This window comes from Artibeus jamaicensis, unplaced genomic scaffold (genome assembly GCF_021234435.1).
Source record: "Artibeus jamaicensis isolate MK-2021 breed Jamaican fruit bat unplaced genomic scaffold, CSHL_Jam_final contig_387, whole genome shotgun sequence".
In the NCBI taxonomy this organism is placed as follows: domain Eukaryota; kingdom Metazoa; phylum Chordata; class Mammalia; order Chiroptera; family Phyllostomidae; genus Artibeus; species Artibeus jamaicensis.
In genome coordinates this window covers 47,760,235-47,771,713 of record NW_026521812.1, presented here as the reverse complement: position 1 = coordinate 47,771,713, position 11,479 = coordinate 47,760,235, and the positions used below count along the sequence as shown (strand labels likewise).

General features: G+C 41.6%; 1 pseudogene; it reads left to right on the top strand.

Annotated features, from left to right (window-relative positions):
* Nucleotides 1-10,023: 10,023 nt before the first annotated feature.
* Nucleotides 10,024-10,154, top strand: LOC119040147 (uncharacterized; annotated as a pseudogene).
* The last annotated feature ends 1,325 nt before the right edge of the window (nucleotides 10,155-11,479 follow it).

The following is an 11,479-nucleotide window of genomic DNA, read 5'->3' as shown; positions in this document are numbered from 1 at the left end:
GGTATACAAATAGAATCAGATATAGATATTATAAACCTGAAAGATAAGGTCTTGATGATAGAAAATAAAAATATAGCTATTTAAGTGAAACCTACCAGAAAACTGTTGATTAACAGAATATTGTTAACCCAGGGATATCTCCAGCAGTGTGGTATAGACCTTTGTTTTAGGGCACATGTTGTTTAATGTATCTGTCAACAACTAGATACTAAAACCTGAAGAAGGCACAAACATAGCAGAGAGAAATAATATATTTGGTTGAAAGGTCAAAATTAATTCAATAGGTTAGAGGATGACTTTAAATATTTTTATCTATCATATATAGATAATATTATCAATATATATTCTTTCATTTTACCTGACAAAAATTATGGGAACTTTTTTTTTCATGTGGAGAACTAGAAAATATCTTAGACATGACTCAACTGTAAATAATGGAAAGTCACTAAAGTTTCTTAAGCAAGTAATTAAATATATTTAAGCTATGAAACTTTAGCCATGGTATGTAAACCAGCAGCAGGTGATCCTTGTAACCAGAGCCAGGACTGGAACTAGTAACTTGAAGTCATCAGCAACCTGGACAGTCATCCTTCCCATCCCTTATCTTATCACCTCTCTGTTGTCTGAATTATTTTTCTTTGTTTGCACCCTTAGTCACTCCAACTCTTCATATACACATAAAAAATACTGACTTTCTGAGTTTACATATAATTGCTTTTGTAGATCTAAACATGCTCATGTCAATGTAAGAAATATTTAAACCTGTAGAGAATTTTTATGAGTTTTGAGCCAAACTGATGACAATTGCTGGGATGCAAAATCTCAACTGATTGAGAAAACATTTCGGAGAATGAGAGTTTTGCACCTTATTTTATACACTACAATCCAAGAAGGAGGCATAAGGGGTTACGTGAAATTCATTGGTGAGAGTTTAGAGATATGGGAGAAAGCAAAGAAGGGGAATCTTTGGGATTGGATAAAAAGTAGAACAAAAAGACACATGCTAGTACTTCTTTTACATTTGTGAGTATATGATAGTTAACAGTTAACCATTAACGGGATAACAATAATAACGAGGGGTCTGGGAAAAGGAAATGACCTTGACATTCCAAAGATACATTATCATAGATGCAAAAAGACAATAGACTGGCTCAGTTAAACTAAAGACTGACCTTTGTCAAGAAGGATAGCAGCCTAGGACATGGCTACCTGACACAACTCACTTTTAGCTAGAAACTTTTAATTCCAGACTATTCTATGTGGATACTTTAGTTCTCTATAAGTTTGTAAAGCCACCACACAGGCCTCCCCTGAGCTTGTCAGTTAGTATTGTCACCCCTTTTGCACCTACACTCACTACAAACCTCACTTCGAATTTAAAATGTAAAAAAAAAAAAAGAATTGTAGCAGCTGGGAGCATGTGTCCATCCTGGTGTGATCAGCTGTAACAAAGGCAGTGGGCAAGGTGATAGAGTAGAATGATGACTATCAGAGTGTATAGGCCTAAGGAGACTGGATAGTGAGAAGCTAGGTGAATTCCTTGGCAAGTAGAATAGGGAAACTGAGACAGAGAGCTGCACATAATGGACAAGCAATTTACAGCCAGGTGCAGATGGTCACCAGGGTGGAAGGCCCTGAGGGCCTGGCAGGGGTCAACACTGGGGAAATAAGGACCTCACCCCCCGGGTAACCTCTCCTTCCCTGGTCTTTCCTTGCTGGAGGAAAGGCCTCTGTTGTATTTTAGCTTCAAACCCTGAAAAGCAGCAAAAAACTAGGTAGGTGATGCCAGAACCTGCTGTAATGACTAAAGACCCCTGCCCTGTCATTGACCATCAGTGGAGATCATGACCCTGAAAGAGCACACCTGGAGAACCGATGACTATTCTGCTGAAACCCTCCCCCCCAGACTTCCCCTAAGATTCCCTCCTGTAAGAGGGGGATAAAAGCCTCAAGACAAAGGACCCAGTGCATGTGTGCTCTCCTTATGGAAAGCAGTTGGAGCCATTCTTCTTCCTTCTTCCCCTTATTCTTCTCCCACAGGCACGTGTCTTAGAATTCTAAGGCAATAGGCAGCTGGCAGTTTGTCCCAGGCTAATCCCTTGAAAGTTGTCCCCAAAGCTCCCTTTTCTCAGAGTTCCCAATGGGCTAAGGCAGCCCAACTTAGGCTCTTCTATGGCTTCTTCTGCGCTAAGTCCTTCCTTGTTTCATTGTCTTTAGCTTTAATAAATGTATCCTGGTGGTCACCTGGACTTGTGTTATGAAATCTGTCCTGCACAAAGTCAAGAACCTACACACTACGACTGGCCCTAGGCAGACCCACTCTGGGACAGGCCCCTATTTGGTAACACTAACAGATAAAGGCTTATTGAAATGGAACAAATATACCATTGTTTTCTAAAACAGGAAACTGTTGTCCCATATGGATGAGACAAAAGGGAAGAGAGTTAAATGTTCCCCTGTTGAGGATAAAGAGCACAGTTTCTTTGTGTGCCTTCCCAGTGATAAAATCATACCTGGAGTCCCCTCTTATTTTAAGAGGGGCTGGCAAGAGAGAATGCCCATGGACTCCAGCTTAAAAATTATTCTTTAATCATAATTCCATATGAATGTATACAGAAACATGTAGCAAGAGGTGTTTTATTTATGCACCAGAGTGAAATGTATAAACAGTATAATTTATTTCCCTATGAATTTGGTAAATGGATTACTTTAAAATGCCATTGCTTAGAATTAAATTGTAAACAAAGAGTTTATATACATTTAAAGATCACCAAAATTCTCAACAAGAAAGACTTCACACAAAGGGATCGATTTGTCCCTTAAAATATATTGTGCAGTCAAGGTTGCAGGTGGCGTAACTAGGAAAAGGACATTACAAGAAAGCAACTCCTCTGTAAATGAAAACGTTCATTAGATAAGTTGTGTATGAAACAAAAGTCCAAACACAAAAAGAAATGTAAGTAAATTCCACTGCTTCATTAATATTTCAGAAACTCAATGGGTGAGCCTTAAACAGAAGCTAAGAGAAACAGTCTCTCGATCTCATTCTAATATGGGCTTGCACTTTTGTTTTCCTTAATGAAATCGCAGTGTTAGACATATGAAAGTTTACCCTGGGTGGTATGATTCAGTGGACTGAGTGCCAGACTGCCAACCAAAGGGTCATAGGCATTATTTCCAATTGGGGCACATGCTTGGGTTGTGGAACAGGTTCCCCAGTAGGGGGCACTCAAGAGGCAACCACACATTGATGTTTCTCTCCCTCTCTAAAAATAAATAAAAAATTAAAAAAAATCTAGAGATAGATTAGGACATATTTTTCATTGGTTATCAAGGAGTAGACTTTTAATTTTTTGAAGATTGATTTCAAAACCCTAGAAAGAGAGAAAATGGCATTCCTATCCCATTCATATACCCTGCCACAATTCTGAGTCATTACCTAGTTCATTCATACCAGGCTGTGAAACAGTCTCCTGGAAAACCAATGCTTTGTATTGTTAAGAACAGTCAGAAAGTAGAGTTAAGAGGGAAATATCTATGCATGAATGTGTGTGTTTGCACTTACACATGAGTGTTTGGTGGCTGGGAAATATGGAGGAGGGCTAAAACAAAGTGAGAAATGAAAAATATAAGTAATGCTAAATTTATGAAATGTTGCTGTAGGATTGAGACTGGGTCCGATAAACAGTTCCCATAACATGAAGTGAGTTGCCATGGTGGGTGCCATGCTGAGGAGCAAAGGCCATGACATGAAACATGCAGATGGACGCGCACTTGCAGTGTGTGTGGCTCACCCACCTGTGAATAAAGGCATGTCAGACATCCCAACAGCCCTGTGAATATTTTCTGTCTGCACGCATACCATGAATCTGCCTGGACTAGAAGGGTGGCAACACAATTGGCGTAGCTGTGAAGATTTGCAGAACGCTGTGGAGCCAGCCCTCCCCTGGCTGGGGCTTGGAGTGGCTGATCATCAGCAGGTAGTATTCGGTGGCCAGGCTCTTAGAAACTTGGCCTCTCACCCCATGACTGGCCCTATGTCAGTGGCACACCCTACACAGTGGAGAAAGCCCTATGGTCGGTAGGGAAAACCCTAGAAAAGTCCAGTGCCCTGTGGCTGTGGGGGCCATGGGTTGGGTGTTTCTTAAAGCTTTGCAAGCTGAGATGCAGACTACGCTTTAAGACAGCGAAGTTCCAAGAGCCCCAAGAGGGAGCAGAAGCCCTGAAGACTGAAGAAGAAACTGCCCTTCCCAGTGCTGGGAAATTAGGCAAACACCGAGGCAGAGGAAAAAGCCTTGAAGGCTGGAGTCCATGCCCTGGTAAAAAGCCTCAGAGCAGCTGAGCTGCTGCAGTCCCCCTCTCCGCACATAGTGAGTGATTTAGGTAAAAGGGTGGGGGCAGGGAGGAAAGGAACTGAGTTCCCTGAAGGCAGCAGCCTGTGCCTCCTGGGTAAGTTTGGGTCTGGGAATCCCCCTCCCTCCCCTGCACCACTCAGACGTGAACACAGTTGCTGAGAGTAACCAACTGGTGGGCGGGAATGGGCTGGATGCTCTGGCAGCATCATGAAAGCTCTGCTCCCAGCATGCTGATCTGAAGAGGTGGAGACCCCCAAGGGCAAGCAGCTTAGGATGCTATGACTGTGGGTCAAGGCCGAGTGCTTGGAGCTGACCTTTGCAGCAGTGTTTCAGGAGGAGGGATGGCCATGGGAGCTGTGAGAGCTGGTGGAGTGACTCAGGCGGCTGTGAGAGAGCCAGCTGGAGCTGGCACGAGATAGGGAAGCAGGTGCTGGCACCCAGAAAGATCACTGAGTAGGGAGCAGGCCAGAGAGCCACAGTGGCAGTGGTGGAAGGCAAGCTCAGCACCTGTCAGAGGTCCTGGAAGATGACAGCGTCACATGGAGCCACAGAGACAGCAGTCACTGGATTCTCAGAAAAAGCAGCCCAGTTACCTGAGGGATGCAGTGGTGGTGCCAACAACTGGCACTCACCTGGTCAGCGTGTGGTGCCGCACAAGTGTAGCTCCTGGTGTCTGCACAATGGCATCCAGTGCAGACCTAAATCTGTCCAAACCCCGGGAGTGTGACTCAAAGAGGCCCATCCTGTGTGTCTAAAGGGCCATTTCACTGTGCCAGCCTCCCAAGAAGAGGGAGGAAATATCCTGTTAAATCCTGTGAGCTATATGTGTATGTGACACAAGAAGGCTTTGGATGGGGTTTGTGGCAATGATCAGAATGGCTACATCAACCTTTGGGCTTCTGGTCCCATCTCTGGAAGGGAGCAGAGGTACAGTACTCCCTGACTGAAAAGCACTTGGCCACTGTATATGCTGCCCTGTTGGCCACTGAGACCATAACAGGAACTGCCCTTATGACAGCTAGGACCTCCCCCCATTACAGAGTGATTCCTGAATCACTGGATGGACTGGATGGCCAAGCCTCGTAGTGGGATGGCTCTGATGCCCACACTAGCTAAGTGGGGGGCTTATCTGCAGCAAAGGAACACTCTGTCTGCTATCCCTTTGCAGGCTAAGCTACAGGAAGTGTTAGGTCCAGTTATTTATGTAGATGAGATATCCACTGCTCCTGTCCCTGTGGAAGAGGTAGAAACTAGCCCCTTCCAGGAGGGGCAGGCACCATTCCCTCAGATGCATGGTATACTGATGGGTCCAGCCTGGGCCAGCCTACTGTGTGGACAGCCGTAGCCGAACAACCAGAAACAGAGACAATCTGGTTTTACACTAGTATGGTACAGAGCAGCCAGTGGGTAGAACTCTGAGCCCTACTGCTTGTGGAAGTCAAGGAGGCCCCGCCCCTGACTATTTGCACAGAGAGTTGGGGCTCTTGTGCCAGGGGCTACCCTTATGGATCTCTATCTGGCATACAAATAAATGGATCATTATGCATAAACCATAGTGGGGACAGGCTTTGTGGCAAGACTTATGAGAGTTAGGCCACCAGAAATAAACCTCTGTAAATCATGTAGTGGACATGCACCTCTTGCTTCCCCTGGGAATGGACATTGCTGGGAGGCAGAGAATGGTGCATGGGCTGCTGTTCCCACTGGGACCCTCTGGGTGGGTAGCCCACAGTAGTGGCCTTACCTGTATGGAAATTGGACTGGCTGTTGTACCTAGGGGCAACCTGATTACCTGTGTTTTGGCTGTGTGCTGTTGAAGCTTATACTGCTGCTGTGGCAGCATTTGTGTTTTGCTTGCTTATTGCTGTAGCCTGTACTGCTGTTGTGGGTTATGGGTGCAGGTCTCTGCCCTCCTCACCCAGGGACCTTTGAGGAGGATTTGCTCACATAGATTGTAAGGTGAGGAACCCAGAAGGGGTAAGGTAAGTACAGGAAGTCTGGTTTCCTCACCCAGGTGTCTGGGTAGCTAAGGGAAGTAATGTTCCCATAGCCTTGGAGGGCTTGATAACTAGTGTCCTCATAGCCTTGAGACTGGGACCAATAAACTGTTACCATAACATGTAGTGAGCTTGCATGCTCAGAATTAAGTTATGTTATGTAATGTTCTGGCACTTTTCTGGCTCTCTTCCCCTCTAGTATTTAAACAGGTAGGGACTCCCTGCTGTGGGCGAAGATGATAAGAGACACACAAGGGGACAGGTGCCATGATGGATGCCACGCTGGAAAGCAAGGGCCATGACATGAGACATGTAGATAGACACACAGCTTGAAGTGTATATGGCTCACCCACCTGTGAATAAAGGTATCCCAACAGCTCTGTGAATATGTTTCTGTCTGCACAAATGCCATGGACCTGCCTGGCCTAGAAGGGTGGCAACACAGTTGCTTTTCATCACATGGTACAATTTCTTATTTCCTGCTGCCACAAATGTCCTTTCATAGAGACCAAGTTGCTTACCAATTGGTGATTCTTTTCTGTATATAGGAGAGATTAATCTCATGTCAGTTGATTTTTGTTTGACATCCAGTCAAAAATGTTCTTCTCACTCCTCTGCTTATTGGGCCCATCTATTCTTCAAGACTCACCTTCTCTTTGAAGACACCTTCAATCTGTAGACAGAACAATCCACCTTTTCTCTGTTTTTTCCTCACCAGATCTTTGCACTAACTAAATTTTAGAACTTACATTGTTTTTAAATAATTGCCTATGAAACTAGTGTGAAGTTCCTTAAATTTCAGACCATATTGATTTCCTTCTATTCCCTTAGCTGAGTCTGAAGCATAGTTAATAACTCCATATCGGTTATTTATTTCTATATAACATTCTTATAAACTTAGTAGCTTAAAAATATAACTTCACAGTCTCTGTGCATCAGAATGGCAGGCACAGCTTAACTAGGTACTCTAAAAGGTTATAATCATGGTGTCAGTAATGGTTGGGTTCTCAACTGAAGGTTTAACTAGGGAAGGATCTAATTCTAAGCTCATGTGTTTGGTGATTATTCAGTTCCTTGAAGGCTATTGAGTTGAAGGTATCAGTTTCTTCCTGGCTATCAGCCAGTAGCTAATCTCGGTTTCTTGTCGTGTGAACCTCCTCAACATGGACACTTGCTTCCTCAAAGCCCACAAGGGAAGGAGTCTCTTAGCAAGGCAGTAGTTATGGTCGTAGATACTGTAATCAGAGAAGGAACATTTTATAACTTTTATCATATTCCATTGGTTAGACATAAGTTACAGTTTTCACACTCAGACAAAGAGGATTACGCACAAGCATATGAATACAAAGAGGTGAGGATAATTGAAGGTGCTTTTAGAGCCTATTTGCCACATCACAGAAGTTTTAGTTTTATATTTTGATGGAGTATATAGCTGAATGCTGATAAGAATGCAGAAAAGCATCTCTAGGATTTGGAAACTTCAGTTTTACTGTCTTTCTGTTACTTTTCTTTTGATTCTTCTTTAATGAGACAGATGATTCTTGATGTTCTATTTATCTGTTGCTCTGTCTCACTCTCTTTCCCAGGTATAAGGCAAAATCTAAAAGGTGATGGAGAGGACCCAAGATAGTGGAGGAATAGGTGGAAGCTACACTCACCTCCCCCCAGGACCAAACTGTAATTACAACTAAATTAAAGAAAAATCATCATGAATAGCCAGCTGCACACTAGCTAAAGAGACACCTTATAACCAAGGACATATGGAAAGAACCACTCCCTACGATAAGATTGGTAGGGAGTATGGAGGCATGGGAGGGCTGGCTGCCCTCCCACTGTGGCGGCTGAAGTTCTGGAGGGATACTTTCAGCAGTCAAGGGAGTACCAACTGAGAAGTCTGAGGTCTAAACTCCAAGTGGGTCTCCACAGCCTAGAGTACCAGAACAGTGAAAGGAACCCAAATATCACCTGCCTGTGAAAAGCAGCAGGATTTCTGTCCACCAGGAAGAGATGGTTAGAGATGCAGAGAGCCTCTTAAAGGGCAACACACAAAATTTCATTTGTACCCACTTACCCTGGCCTCTAGCAGAGGGAGGGCAGAGTGGACTATACACATGTGTGAGAAGAGTCTGGGTTTGGTGGCTCTGAGGAGAAAGCTGACCAATCATCCACCAGGATCCTTGTGCTGAGTCATTCCCTATACTACAGAAGCCATCTTTCTCAGGCAGAGCACTCCTCTCCAAGTGGCATCGGTTTGAGGTCAAGCAATAGCCCCATCTGTAGAAATCCTACTAACTCCACCCTGTAAAGATTAAGCCATGGTGCTGAGTATTTCAGTTATTAAATCTAACAGCAAAAGCAGACCTCTGGGAGCTCTGAGATTTTAGCTGACCCTCTCCTTGACCAGGTGCTGGTGAAAGCTGGCCTTGGCGTATAGCTTGGTTCTTTCTGCACACACCCAGGCCAAGCAGAGGGAGCTACAAGCTGTGAATCACTGAAAGCCCCAAATAGGTTGCCCAGGGCCAGTTGTAGGTAGCATCTGACACAGGACTGAACCAGAGTCTTTGCAGATCTACCTAATACATAGAAACAACTACAAAGAAGCAGCCAAAATGGGAAGACAAAGAAACAGTCCTAAAATTAAGGAACAAGAGAATTCTCCACAAGAACTAAGTGAAATGGGAGACAAGCAATTCATCAGATATAGTGTTTAAACTAATGTTATAAGGATACTTAGCAGCATGAATAAAGACATAGAAATAATAAAAAAAGAACCAGTCAAAAATAAAGAATGTGATATCTGAAATAAGTAAAAACTGGAAGGAATAAACAGTATAGTAGATGAAGCAGAGGACTGAATTAGCAATTTGGAAGATGAGGTAGAAAAAACACCCAAGCAGAGCAGAAAAACATTTTTTAAAAATGAGGAGAAATTAAGAAAACTTTGGGACAAAGCAAATAGCAACAGTATCTGCATACCAGAAGGAAAGAGAGTGAGCAAAGGATTAAGAAGCTATTTGAAAAAATAATCACTGAAAACTTCTCTAATTTGATGAAGGAAAAAGACACAAACTTAAGAAACATAGAGTCCCAAAAAAGATGGACCCAAGGAAGCCTATACCAAGATACATCATAATTAAAATGGCAAAGCTTAAAGACAAGGAGAGAAACATAAAAGTTGCAAGTGAAAGGCAGTTAATTACCTACAACAAAGCTCCAATTAGACTCTCATCAGATTTTTCAATAGAAACATTTCAGGTAAGAAGGGATTGGCATGAAATATTCAAGGTGATAAAAAAGGAAGTATCTACCACCAGGGCTACTTTATCAAACAAAGTTCTCATTTAAAATTGAAGGAGAAATAAAAAGCTTGCCAGAAAATGAAAAGCTAAAGAATTTTGTTAACACCAAACCAGAGATGCAGCAAATGTTAAAGGGCGTGCTTGAAGAAGAAGAAAAATAAAAAGAAAAATAACAAAGAAAATTAGTTAAAAAATAAAATGGCAATAAATGTATATCTTTCAATAATCACTTTAAATGTAAGTGGCTCTAATGCTCCAACCAAAAGAGATAGGGTAGCTGAATGGGCAATTAAACAAGACCCATATATATGCTGCCTCTAAGAGACCTGCTTCAGGTAAAATGATACGTGCAGACTAAAAGTAAAGGGTTGGATTGCTTCTGGGCCTTTTGGCTAAGATCAAGTGTAGTATCTGTTCTTATCAGTTTAAAAGTAAAGGGTTGGAAAAAGATATTTTATGTGAATGGAGAGAAAAAAGCTCAGATATTAATATTCATATCCAACAAAATAGATTTTAAAACCAAGACTATAGTGACAAAAAAGGACACTATGTAATGTTAAAGAGAATAACCCAACAAGAGGATATAACCCTAATAAATCTTATGCACCCAACATAGTAGCACCTAAATTTGTAAAGCAAATCTTGATGGATATAAAGGGAGAGATGGACAGAAATACAATCAAAGTAGGATTGTAACACCCTATTGACTTCGGTGAATAGACCCTCCATTAGAAATTCAACAAAATGCATTCAATGGCAAACTCAATCAAATACATTTAATTGATATCTTCAGATTATTTCACTCCAAAGCAGAAGACTATACATACTTTTCAAGTTCACATAGAATGTTTTTTTTAGGATAGACCACATGCTGGGACATAAAGAGTTTCAAAAAATAAAGAGATTGAAAGTATATCAAGCATCTTATCTGACTACCATGTTATGAAACTAGGAATCAATCACAAGAATAAAACCTAAAAATATACAAAGACATAGAAGCTAAATAACATGTTATTGAACAATGAATGAGTCAACAAGTAATCAAAAAACTCCCAATAAACAAAAGCCCTAGACTGGCAGGTTTCACAGGTGAATTGTACCAACATTTCAAGAAGAATTAACTCTTTTCCTTCTCAAACTATTTCAAATAGTTCAAGATGAGGGAAGACTTCCACGGTCATTTTATGAGGAGGTCAGCATTACCTATTCCAAAACCAGATAAAGACACTACAAAAAAATTGTAGGTCAATATTCCTAATAACATAGATGCTAAAAACCTCAGCAAAATATTAGCAAACTAAATACAAAGTCCTATCAATACAAAGATACATCAAAAAGATCATACACCATGATCCACTGAGATTTATTCCAGGAATATAAGCTTGGTACAACATCTGTAAATCATTAAATGTGATATATCACATAAACAAAATGAAAAGTAAAAACCACATGATCATATTAATAGGTACAGAAAAAGCATTTGATAAAATTCAGCACTGATTTATGATTAAAAAAACTCTAGGAAAAGTAGGAATAGAGAGAATGTAGCTAAATATAATAAAGGTCATATATGACAAATCCACTGCCAGCATCATGTTCAACAGACAAAAACTACAAGTGTTCCCCTTAATACTTGAAATAAGACAAGGATGTGTACTTTCACCTCTGTAATTCAACATAGTAGCAGAAGTTCTATCCATAGCAATCAGACAAGAAGAGGAAATAAAAGGTATCCAAATGGGAAAGGAAGACATAAAACTGTCCTCATTTGCATGACACGATACTGCACATAAAGAACCCAAATTATTCCACCAAGAAACTACTAGAA